Genomic DNA, 13,852 nt, shown 5'->3' on the forward strand with positions numbered 1-13,852 from the left:
TTAAAATCTGTACCCTGTAGGAAAAATTGGGCAAGTAAAAAAAAGTATAGAATATTAGTTAATATCTCAAAAAATGAAACCGGTAGCTAAAATAAGAAAACTGACTTCTCTAACCGAAGGATAGAAGCACCTAACAATAGCTACTTCAAAGTCACGCGCAAATGCGGAAAGCGGGGGCAGCATTCGATATTTTTTGTTCTTTCGCGCTGAGTCACGCGTCTTCAAGTCAGTATATCTCCAGACTGCAACGTGATATGATGGTCATATGGATCTCAGACGATTCATTTCAATGAGATCTAACCAGAGAAAGCTAAATCTTAGGCATCTAAACGAATAGTGGAAAGTTGTGAGTGGGAATCCCGAAAAAGTACGTATATGATGTAATTAAAAAAGACAGTTTGTCATATTCTTTATAAATGCAAAAATAATAATTGAAAACATGTTCAAAATATTCTTTTTTCACTCCCTATAACATTTATATGTAGAGTTTCGCCATAAAATTAAAAATAGGAAAGTTACAAGCAGTGTTTCATATTCTAGACTCACCTTATGTAACAACTTTACAAGTAGGAAATTTTTAATGAAAGAAGTCTTATTTTTGTAGATGAATGCATTCAATACACAAGAACTAACAATTTCATTCTCTATAAGTCAATTGCATATTGATTTCTGAGAAGTGATAAATGATGTTGGTGTTTTGTGTACAATTCACGTTCCTCATTTCGCGATATGCATGTTTATAACACCTAAAAATAGGGAAATGCAATACGACCTTGGTTGTAGGCGAAGGAAACATTCCACTAAACTAAACCCACAATACACAGTTGTTATGTAATGTTCTAGAACTTACTCACTTGAGGCACCACATAACTTATTTTCAGTTACATAACGACACCGTTACACGAACAAGACAGCCGGCCTTACGAGTTGGAAATCGAGCTCAAATTCCAGTGAATATGAGACAATTTGTGGTGTAAGAAACATGCTGGGCCAGGATTTCCTGGGGCTCTGAGTGTATTGTACATCACTCATTCATAGTGTTCTGCCCAAGGGCAGGTCTTTCACTGCAAACCCAGCATTCTCCAATCTTTCCTATTTTCTGCCTTCCTCTTTGTCTCTCTCCTCATATGATTCACATATCTTAATGTCGTCTATCATCGGACATCTTCTTCTGCCCGAACTCTTCTCCCGTTCACCATTCCTTCCCGTGCGTCCTACATTAGCAGTTTCTTCTCAGCCAGTGACTCAACCAATTCCTTTTTCTCTTTTTGATCAGTTTCAGCATCATTCTTCCTTCACCCACTCTTTTCAACACAACTTCACTTCTTATTGTCTGTTCACTTCACACGTTCCATTCTTCTCCATTTCCACTTTACAAATGCGCCTATTCGTTTCTCTTCATTTCGTCGTAATGTCCATGTTTCTGTCCCAAACAATGTAACACTCCACACAAAGCACTTTATTAGTCCCTTCCTCAGTTCTTTTTTCAGAGGTCCGCAGAAGAGGCTCCTTTTTCTATTAAAAGCTTCCTTGGCCATTGCTATCCTCCTTTTGACTTCCTGGCAGCAGCTCACGTTACTGCTTATAGTACATCCAAGTATTTGAATCTGTCCACTTGCTCTACAGCCTCATTTAGAATTCACAAGTTTACCTTCTTTACTTTTCTTACTATGACCATGCTCTTCGTCTTGTTGGCATTTATCTTCATTCCATACTGCTCACAGCTGTCATTTAGCTCCTTAATGGCTTAGTATCATCTCCTCTTCTGCTAACAATGTGGTCATTAATTTTGACCATGTCTATTGTCTACCACTGTAGCGTAACGGTTTGGATATCCGATCGTGAAACGAGCGAGCACGGGTTCAAATCCTGGTTGGAATAAGTTACCTGGTTGAGGTTTATACCGAGGTTTTCCTTCAATCATTGAACTTCGGACTCATTTCGTCATCATCATAATTATTTCTTATCCAACGCCGGGAAAGCCTCAAGTCCTACAAGTAAAGGTCTTTCAATATCTTGGAATACACATATTGTTTCCTGCAGATTGCTTGATGCAGTTCGAATATAGGTTTTCAAAACATCGGAAATATCAGGGCACCTGCGAGATAGGCCTACCATGCGTAAAAATACAAATTTAAGAACAAAAAACAAAGTAAATATTTATTTATTTATTTATTTATTTATTTATTTATTTATTTATTTATTTATTTATTTATTTATTTATTTATTTATTTATTTATTTATTTATTTATTTATTTATTTATTTATTTATTTTAAAAAAGTGTGAAACAGTGATGATAAGTAGGAGAAAATTTCTCTTTTCGGATAATTTTAGTTATCCAAGTTATCGAATTTGAAAAGAAAGGGGAAAAGGAAAATGTGTATAATTTTGCCTGTATTTCGGGGAAATTTACGAGTTTAGAAGAAAGCGAAAAATGAATAATATTACCTAGACATCTCTGACAAAATAAAACTAATAATTAAGTTAAACAATAATTGCCTTAATTGTATAAAAATGTTACTCAACCAACTGCATTAGAAATTGTGACTTTTGACTATTATAAACAATAATAATTACTTTCAACTATATTTTCTTGAAATTTGAGTGTAACGAGTTATGAAAAAAGTTGAATAACAGTGAAAAATATTGCCTACCAAATCTCGGTCAAAATGTGAACATTTTTGTAAAACGATGGTACGATATTTTTTGGTTGTGGCACCCCGTTATAACATCCAACATCGAGGGTCTACATATCTACTTTATCACTAGATCGACAAATAAAGGGATACCTATATGTTAGATTCGTTGTTGCCAATTTTTATTATCTTGGTTACTGTTCTTGAGCAATATAAAGCTGAGAGGAAATGTACACTCTAAAATGGAATTTAAAGTAGGCTGGCCAGATTTTTTATGGTCCAGGAGGAGACATCGGAAATTTCAAGAAAAACTCCAAACGCTTACCTAGTCACACTCCGTTGAAAAGTGAAAGTAAATACATGTAACAATAGATACAATGATAGAACTTTACACACTAAATTCGTGGAGTATCTTAACGTTTTGAATTAATTGCATAAACACACTAACTCCTATATACAGATAATTATAGTCACTAAGAATTCAATTTCAATACTGACTCATGCATGGAAGTCTTTCGCATACTATTGTACACACTGAACTCTAACACACACATTTAGCAAGTACTTGTCTGAAGAATGTATCTTTTTAAGGATCTGTTCATTTCCATATAACTTCACATTAAGTTCTTCAAAGAGGAATGAAAGTTTGTTTTTACTTGTAGGTCTAACAAAGCTTTAACCGTTTCAACTTTCTTTCTTGACTTTTCATCAGTCCAACTGATGAATTACTGACTGAACGACACATGATTAAAAACAATATTTTGAGAAGATTTCCAAACGGAATATTTTTTTTTTTATTTTGAAAAACATCATACCACTTTTCACCTGTTGGTTTGTCACAAAATTTCTCTTTTGAACTACTTAAAAATGGATGCCGCGGCAGTTCTAACACTTCTGCGCAATGCGAATGCTAAGATGACCAAAGACAAAGATGCTATTTTCTTCTTGTAGAGTGCAGAATATTTCATACTGTGCTCACTGGTTCTTCTGTCTGATACTAAGAAGCGTTCAGAAATGTGCATGAATCGCAGCAGTTCCATCATGATCCTTGAATATTTACGTGTAAAATGTTATTGAAACAAAAAAAAAAAGCTTCTGGGAACAAAAATTAATTTCTGGGGACAAAACCAGGACATTTGGTCCCCGGGGACAGCAACTCAAAACCGGGGACTGTCCCTGGAAATCGGGGACGTCTAGTCAGCCTAATTTAAAGTGTAACGAAAGAGAATTTGTTTCGAAAGGACTTACTCTCACTGGTGTAAGGCCGATAATAAAGTGTGGTGTCAATACGAGAGCAGATACAACCAAACTAAACATCTCATGAATACAGCGGAAATGAATACTGTAAGTCACGAGCCATCATAGGCAAAATAAGACTGAATAGAATTAGAAACCAGGATGTGAGAGGAATGTGATGCTATCAATGTTGAGACAGAGAATAGAATGCTCACGTGGACAGGGCCGACAACATGAGACTAAGACTTGGAGGAAGAAGAGGAGTGGGTTGACATTAGGAACAATGAAATGAGGGGGACGTGACCATAATGAACTAGGCTTCGTATTCCAGCTACATATAAACTGGAATGAGGTTGCCTGATTCGAAGTATATGTGACGTCACAGCGCATGTACAGGTACATTCGTATACAAAATAGTTACACATCCTCTGTCCTCTTCATCTAGAAAGTGGAAATCGGGACGCAGTCATAGTGAGTTGTCTTATCGATCACTGTTCTTACTAGTCGTATTATTTAAACAACTACATATTTGTGGCTGATTGAAGGTTCGTTGCAGAGGTAAAGTGCCTTAGGTAAGACGCTCAAGCGTGTAATATTGCAGGGAATAGTGAAAGATATTTGAACTAATATTTTCACTATCAATATAGACAACATATAAATTGTATAAGATGAACGTAAAAGGGACAAAACAGTGCACTGAAAGACACTGCAATACCAAAAGGTGCAGAAAGTGTGTTGAACGTAATCCAAAAGAACCAGTACCATAAAAATCTGAAAATTATGAAGATATTAACTCGACGTTAGCATAGATTTGTGTAGCCTACCATGATGTTCAGTGCCAACATTCCAATTAATAAATTCTACATTTTAGGGAATTTCTATAAAATTACATAGAAAATTAGTGGGTTATCAATAATGAGCGACATATGCAATATACTAATGAAACACGAAAAAATATCAGACAATAGAAATATCCTGTACTACATCATGCACCAATAATGTCATGTGTTATTGAAAGAATTTCTTGCAATATAAAATCATTTCCAAGTGACATCCGCAAATTTTCAAGTTCCGTAACTTACGAACGCACGTTATTATCCACTGCAAAGATCACGACGAAAATGAACATCACGTCCCAAGAATGTGTTTACTAGCATAGTTTCAGATTGTCGGAAGTTGACTGTACTCCACGAACACGCAGCAACAACGTGTTTGTTTATATCCTTATCCGTTGCATTTCCTGTGTTCGGCGTACTATATAGGCTACCCAATGTGTCTTTAACTTGAGTCTTTAGGTAGCTGGAATACGGTGCCTAATAATGACAGACTTCTGTTTTTAAATATCTCAGAGTCTGAAATTTTTGCTTGAAGAGCTTCTCGTAGAGGTAAATTCATTTCTCCGACATAAAGGATTCTGAGAACACACTGTCTACATTTCAGTTACGAGTTCATCTTGTGCCACAAAATGAAATTGATAGGAAAAAAATCGTTATTTTCAATTTGGAGTAAATAGCCAAATTGTTACTCTTTTCAAATTAGCTTCATTAATGTTACCGAATATTATTTTGTTTGATGTGAATTATTCGTGAATGAATTGACTGGTAGATACTGAATATGAACAAAAACCGTCCAAGAGTTCGAGAGAAATAACTGTAAACAGACGGACGGACATACGTACGTACAAACAGCAAGTCTAAAATCATGCTTCCGGTAACTACAAAAACGTGTACGTATTTTGATGATTATCTCGAAACAAAGAAATATGTTACTTGTGGCCAATGCTGTCAGGAGGCCATACGGGGCCATACATCGTATGGGAACCTACAATTTTTTTAGTTAATCGTATGGGGTAAAGAAAATGTTGTCTGTACAGAGCCATACAGCATGTGGGTGCCTACGATGGGCTACATGGTATATTGTTTAAATCAAGCTGGTTTTACAATTAAAATATAAAGCAAACCAATTTCTTTATTTCTTCTTTAATATTAAAAAAATCATTAAATGACAATCGAAGAAATAGAGAGAGGAGAGTAAAATATATTTCAAGGGAGAAAACAAGGGGTGGGGCGTAGAGCCAAGAGAAAAATTACCATGACAGCACTGCTGGTGGCAATACAATTACATTCTCTTCACATAAAAGGAAAGAAAAAGAAAATGGCACTCCACATTCACTTGATTACAATTTTTTTTCTAAGCCCCACTTGAACTATAGAAGAGACTACTCAGAGACGATAACTTGATTTATAAATCAAGTTGTCGTCTCTGAGTAGTGAAGATAACAGAGAATCAACAAACCAATAAGGATAAATTTCACTCTGCATTTTCTACGTTTGTAGCGGTGGTAATACCATGTAATCAATAGAGGAATAAGGAAATATAAAATAACTTAGGATCTATATATAAATAAAAAAAAGTTACGGGGAATTTAAGGAAATCCCAATGATTACATAAAACGTCTATACTGGACTTCCAATATAATAGTTGCTTTCTTCAACATTGTAGTGTATTTTACTTGATATTCATATATATTAAGGTAAAGTGTAACCCATGGCAACAGGCCAAATCGGCCCAGAGAGTGGTGAGAGGTTAAGGCTCTCAATTTTACAATCGAAGAATTTTTCATGAATCAAAAATTAAATGCTAAAAAAAACCACACTGTCAATTCTTTTTTTAATTGTATGTGCTGTATTTCGACAATGCTGTATAAAATCTTGAATTAAAAGTTTTGTTCTTACTATATTGCATTGATTTTTATGCAAGAAATTCCGTGTAGGATTCTCATGGGGCCTCCATAAATTTAGTTGGTTGGTTTGAAACGTTTCTTTCGAAAAACGTTGGTATATTTCAATCAAAATGTCTCTGGCGTAGAAAGGAAGAAAACAATTTGAAATTTATTTAATTCGAGATCTTAGATAATTCGGTTTTGTTTAATGGTACCTTCAACTTCGAATTAACCGAATTCGACTATACTCCTTATTTTATATAAACACCCATTAACTTGTACTAAAATTATTTTCATGTGTATAATTTCCGTATAAATTGAATCATAGACACAGAATATGAACAAAAACAGTGCAATAGTCTACGAGAAATTACTGCACATAGACAGACAGACATACGGTGTACTCAAAACCACGTTTCTGTATCAGATTTGCTGAAAATATTACTTTCGCATACCTACATCTGTAATCGGTATTTTGTCACGCTATAATTCCCTGTCTTTAAATTTTGTATAATGAGAAAGTGAAGACAGTTGAGAGAAATAATTGAATATTATTTTTGTGAGTAAGAACGTCTAAGTGTTTGTAGTTAGTGGCAAAACAAATACAGTAGCCATCTTACATCGTCTTCAAAGGGTAAAGATCATAGTACAACTTAACATTCAAAAGTGGCTCGTGAGTAAATAAAAGAATGGAAGTTTTAAGTGCAATATTGACAATGCACTGTATGGAGTCTATAGTTTTGCGTTTCTTTGATTGGCCAAGAAGCGTGGTATCGGGGCATGCCATTGTGAAAGAATAAGTATGTCCATAATAATAATAATAATAATAATAATAATAATAATAATAATAATAATAATAATAATAATAATAATAATGTTAAAATAAACTTTTGTCACAATACAAGGACAGCAGCCTAAGTACAATAAATTTTATCTTGTAAATGATGTTAGTAATCTTATAAATGTTTTGAGTGTGCGATAGCCTTGCACTTATGGTGTAAGGTTGCAAGTGGAGAGGTCGCGGGTTCGATTTCCGAAGTAGTTACGGATTTTCCCCATTTATCTAATCCTTCTGATCACAATACGGTCCTGGGGTTCACTCAGCATCTAACAGAAATGAGAACTAAGAGTGTTTTCTTGGGTGTAAAGGCGACAAGCACAAGCACGACTTAGGCCTACATACCTACTGCTGCTAATGTTGATTGTCTACAAAAATGAGAGTCATAAACTATCGCTATCCAATAGGTTTCCATGGACTGTAAAATTTATCTTACTTACTTACTTATGGCTTTTAAGGAAGCCGGAAGTTCATTGCAGCCCTCATAAGCTCGCCATCGGTCCCTATCCTGAACAAAAGTAATCCAGTCTCTATCATCATATCCCACCTCCCTCAAATCCATTTTAATATTTTCTTCCCATCTACATCTCCGCCTCTCCAAAGATTTTTTCCTCAGGCCTTTCAACTAACACTCTATAAGCCCTTCTGGATTCGCTCATATGTTCTACATGCCCAGCCCATCTCAAATGTCTGGATTTAATGTTCCCAATTATGTCAGATGAAGAATACAATGAGTGTAGTTCTGTGTTGTGTAACTTTCTTCATTCTCCTGTAATTTCATCCTTCTTAGCCTAATTTTTTTTCTAAGCACTTTATTCTCGAATGCCCTTAACCTTTATCCCTCTCTCAAAGTGAGAGTCCAAGTTTCATAACCATACAGAACAAAGCGTAATATAACTGTTTTATAAATTCTAACTTAGTCTTTTTTTTAAGCAGATTAGATGACAAAAGTTTCTCAACCGAATAATGGCAGGCATTTCCCATATTTATTTTGCGTTTAACTTTCTCTCGAGTATCATTTATATTTGTTACTGTTGCTCCAAGGTACTCGAATATTTCTATCTTTTCAAACGATAAATTTTCAATTTTTATATATCCATTTCGTACTATATTCTGATCACGAGACACAATCATATACTTTGTTTGTTTTTTTTCGGGGTTTATTTCCAAACCTATCTCTTTACTTGCTTCAAGTAAAATTTTCGTGTTTTCCCTAATCTTTTGTGGATTTTCTCCTAACATATTCACGTCATCTACATAAACAAGCATTCTATGATAAATGTGGGGCTAAATGGTACATTTTAATGCCATGACATTGTATCTTGTACACTTTACGGAAAGTTTCTAATTTCAAATGTGCATTGCTATTGCACGTGCTTGAGCAATTAATAATAATAATAATAATAATAATAATAATAATAATAATAATAATAATAATAATAATGTAAGGGTATTATTGTTGAATAGCAATTCACGTGGAACAAAGTGAAAATCATACCACTAATTACTGGTTCAACTGAGAATAAATCGTATTCACTACTTTACTTATCTCAAAGATAACTGCAGAAAACAATATTACAGAGTCTTTAAAGAGAGCGCGTACTACGACAATGTGTACTTTTAAAATTTAATTTGAGTTTTGTACAGACCTATCTAAATATTGTTTTGTGAATAGGTTTTATCAAAAGAGATATATGATTCCAAAGAACTTTACTACTAGTAGCGAAACATGCTCTAGAGTCATGGAAATAATAATCCGCTTTAAAGAACTGGGTACCTTGAAACCGTTCCGTCCTAACACTTGTGAGAATTCTGAACCACCACTGGATAGTTTCTGGTCTTGTGATATCCATGGCATAAGTCATCTGCGTTTGACAACACAGGGTTAAAACAAGAAAAGGAACACTCGCCCAGTTAATTATGGAAGGGAGAAAATTTCCAGCTATTAGAAATCGAACCCAGCTCTGCTAAATCTGCAAATTAAACACTACAGCCTAAGTCACAAGAAAGGAATAATCATAACACAATGAAAACAGTTACGTCCTTTAGTAAATCCATGTTTCAGATTTAAATAGACCTATGTGTAAACGCAGGTGAATTTTGTGTCGAATGTAACAATTTTAGCTTTAAGTTAGTAAATATGGACTGGAGAATCTTCTTGAATCATACCACAACAGACTAAGAACTCTCTGGGTGACTAAGCACAACAAGGTTGGCACGGTACAATGGCTTTAGTCGTACTTCACTGATGGACCTCTTGCCCGAATGCTGACTGGAGGATTCGAGTTAGATATTTACTAGTAACTTAAGTTTGTAATAATCTTTATCGTTGTGAAATAAGTTTAGTAACTGAATCTCATCGCTGTCCCTTCTCCCCCCTCCTCCACACACGCCACTCACTCACTGACACACGTACGTGCGGCTGACACTTGGATCACGTATGTACACAGGTAACACGCGCCTTCAGGTGCTCTGTGACATCACCAGCACCGACTGAAAGCCTGCACTGTGTTCATTGTGAGGCATACCTCTGCGATGATTCCTGTTGGCGCTGTGCCCCGACGCCAGCGTCGCGACGAGCGAGGGGAACAGGAAGGAATTCTCTATAGCCTGCACGCAAAATACGCACACGGAATTCCCAACTCGTCTATTCTGCGATTGACTGGGCGCTGGCCCCTTCCGAACCGCGTGGCATGCCTGCATGCATCAGGGCTGCCATCTCGGCGCTCGCCTTCCCGCCGCGCCGCCGTTGTAAGGTTACTCATGTTTCACAGAATGGCTCTCGCTTTCGACGCAGATTTGAATTAAAATCACTATCCCTTTCCAAAACGAATCATATCACATGACCGGTTCTGTCTCCATTTGATTCTGCTAAGAGTGATTAACGTCGCATTTGAATTACAAGGACTGTTCAGAGGCGGACATTAGATGACAAGGTGATTATATAAATCACAGGTGAAAGACATATTCCGAGAAAACATATCTCATATCCTGTTCATCCAAAAAACCTATGGATTTCGTCCAGAAGCGAAACACATATATCTTTGGTAGGGAGCGTCAGCTGATTGACTATGCTACGCCTGGATCAAACTATTGTTTCTTTCTTAAGAAATAGTTAATTGTTTAAGCTACGATAGGCTCACAACATGATCCATTTTGTGAGAAGCATAAGCGGAATCCATGGTTTCATTTCGTAAGAAGCATCAGCTGACTAACTACTACTACAGGATTAATAAATGGTTCCGTTCGGTAAGAATTGTCAGCTAACTAAACTACCGCAGGATCAATTCATGGTTTCAATTGATAAGAAGCGTCAGGTGACTAAACTACGACAGCATTAATCCGTGATTTCCTTTGGTAAGAATTGTCGCTAACTAAACTACGCAGGATCAATCCATGGTTTCAATTGCTAAGAAGCGTCAGGTGTCTAACTAAACTACGACAGCATTAATCTATGATTTCCTTCGGTAAGAATTGTCAGCTAACTAAACTACCGCAGGCTCAATCCATGGTTTCAATTGATAAGAAGCGTCAGCTGACTAACTAAACTAGGACAGCATTAATCCATGATTTCCTTCGGTAAGAATAATTGTCAGCTAACCAAACTACCGCAGGCTCAATCCATGGTTTCAATTGATAAGAAGCGTCAGCTGACTAACTAAACTACGACAGCATTAATCCATGATTTCCTTCGGTAAGAATTGTCAGCTAACTAAACTACCGCAGGCTCAATCCATGGTTTCAATTGATAAGAAGCGTCAGCTGACTAACTAAACTACGACAGCATTAATCCATGATTTCCTTCGGTAAGAATTGTCAGCTAACTAAACTACTGCAGACTCAATCCATGGTTTCAATTGATAAGAAGCGTCAGCTGACTAACTAAACTACGATAGCATTAATCCATGATTTCCTTCGGTAAGAATTGTCAGCTAACTAAACTACCGCAGGCTCAATCCATGGTTTCAATTGATAAGAAGCGTCAGCTGACTAACTAAACTACGACAAGATTAATAAATGGTTACCTTTGGTAAGAATTGTCAGCTAACTAAACCGCAGGATCAATCCATGGTTTCAATTGATAAGAAGCGTCAGGTGTCTAACTAAACTACGACAGCATTAATAAATGGTTCCCTTTGGTAAGAATTGTCAGCTAACTAAATTACCGCAGGATCAATCAACCAATCTCCGAGAAGAACCCTCTGCAATGTCTGTTTTTTCCACCATAACTTCCACACCCAGACCTGAATCAAACCCGGTCCGTCTAGATCAGGCCTGCACAAACGGCGCTCACTGAGCGCGGCAGCTCCTTCGGAGCGGGAGAGTCGTCTAACAGCTTGCCGGAAAGGTACGTCGGAATGACGTAGGCCTGTTATGGGTAGAGAATAGTTTATGCAGCTATCTGGTGTAGTGTGTATTATCAATGGCTATTTCAAATTTGCCTATCTATGGCTACATAATGGAGGAATCTAAAAGACGGAAAGCAAATTCTTTGAACATTGCATGGGAAAATGCGTATTTTTTCACAGCAGCTGCCACAAAAGTTCGAAAGAAAGAGGAAAACATAAAATAATGCGTCATTGCTAGTCCACACATAGAGATACGATGGTTTTGTTGGTGAAAATCGCAGTGAAATGGCACAGGAGTTGAAAGTTGCATTATTAAATGAGGTAGGGTACGTTAGAATTTACTATTCTTCAACAATTTAAATATCTCTCTTCAGGGAAAAGGCCAGCTCATTGTTGTATGTTGAATAAATTACGGGATTTCAGTCGTAAACTTACTTTTCGTAAGTCAGTTTCGGGAAGGTAATATGGCTCACTTTCCAACGATAGAAACTGCTCGTGATGAAGCCATGTTAAACGATTATGTGCAAATACAGTATTAATTGAAATTCAAAATGAATTTAATTCTACGTTCCAAGATCTTGTCTTAATTGGAAAGAATTTTAAAGTTATCATAATAAATTACTTTAACACCAGTTGAAACAGTGTCATACGATGTACAGCTTGGACTTATTGATCTTCATTGTGGCCTAAGGGCTAAAGACCGTTTGAATAATACTACTAGTCTGGTTGAGTTTTACAAGACTAAACCTCAGCAATAATATCCACGATTACACAAGCTGGCTGTGAAAATGATTGCTATGTTTGGCTCAACATTTGTATTTGTGAGCAACTGTTTCTATTATCAACTTCAATAAAGGCAGACATCTAACATCTGTAACTGATATTTCATTACGATCAGTAGGGACTGTTCCTTTCAGCTGCCAACAGCATAAAACCCCGTTTTGATGTACTGATAAATAAAAATATAACAAAATGATATTGTATATTTAAGTAGCTATAAAGTTTCTATTATTTATATGAAATCAATATTTCTTTATTCATTAATAATAGTCCAAGATAGTTTTGTAAACACTGAATGGGAATTCATTTCATGAACACTCATACTAGTACTTTTGTGTACATTTTGTACGAGATCACCCCTTCTTCCAGTCCACCCTTATACAGAGCGCAGCCAATATCTACATTACGCTCTCGAGCTGTGAGCCGACTCGGAGAGCGCAAACCTTGCGCAGGCCTGGTCTAGATGGAATGCCACATCACGCGGCAGAAAATGTCTTACTGAAGACGAGGTTTAGTATGTAAGATTCAATATTACGATGAGGAAAAACTGTGGATAGAGCTATATCAGTATCAGGCACTCGACGCCAGTTATCTGAACGACCTCCAGTTTTATGACATTTATTTTTCAATAAGAAGCGATAAAAGCAGATTGCTGCTATAGGAGTTTCATTTCTCCGTGCTTCCCCCCCCCCCCCCCGAGACACTACACTCCCTGTGAAGGATTGCAATCCACAACCACAGCTGAGCAGAATCATAATCGCTTTCTTATTGACACCATTATTACTTATTAAAATAGGAGAAATACTGAGCCATGTGTCAATAAGAAAGCGATTAATAAATGCTTCCCTTCGGTAAGAACTGTCAACTAACTAAACTACTGCAGATCAAGCCATGGTTTCATTTGGTGAGCAGCACCAGCTTGCTGGCTGAACTACGACGAGATTAATCCTTAGTTTCCTTCGGTAATCATTGTCAGCTAATAAACTACGACAGGATCAAAAGAAAGAAAACACAATTTTACGAAAAGATTTATTGGAACAGATCCAGCAATTTTTTTAGGTAGGTATTTTTAAGCATGTCCCCACCAATACATTTGTCATACCATGGGATCAAATTTTGTAGTCCTGTGTCGTACAAGTCTGCCGTCTCGGATAAGAATCAGTGTGTGACAGCCTCTGCACCTTTGCTGGCCTTCTATGCCCGAAGTTGCGGCTTCGATCCCGGGCCAGGTCGATGGCATTGAAGTGCGTTTAAATGCAACAGGCTCATGTCAGTAGATTTATTGGGATG

The 13,852-nt window shown here is 36.6% G+C and overlaps 1 protein-coding gene across 2 annotated transcripts in view; it reads right to left on the bottom strand.

Annotated features, from left to right (window-relative positions):
- The window catches only part of LOC138710729 (uncharacterized), a 306,886-nt gene that overhangs the window by 215,295 nt on the left and 77,739 nt on the right, over positions 1-13,852 (bottom strand). The window contains exon 1 of one of the 2 annotated variants that reach the window (XM_069841798.1): positions 9,850-9,978. The exons of the other annotated variant lie outside the window; for it this stretch is intronic. The gene's annotated coding sequence lies outside the window, so the exon portion shown is untranslated. Of the gene's footprint in view, positions 1-9,849; positions 9,979-13,852 lie in introns of those variants that run through there. 2 annotated transcript variants of the gene reach the window in all.

Source organism: Periplaneta americana, chromosome 12, assembly GCF_040183065.1.
Source record: "Periplaneta americana isolate PAMFEO1 chromosome 12, P.americana_PAMFEO1_priV1, whole genome shotgun sequence".
In the NCBI taxonomy this organism is placed as follows: domain Eukaryota; kingdom Metazoa; phylum Arthropoda; class Insecta; order Blattodea; family Blattidae; genus Periplaneta; species Periplaneta americana.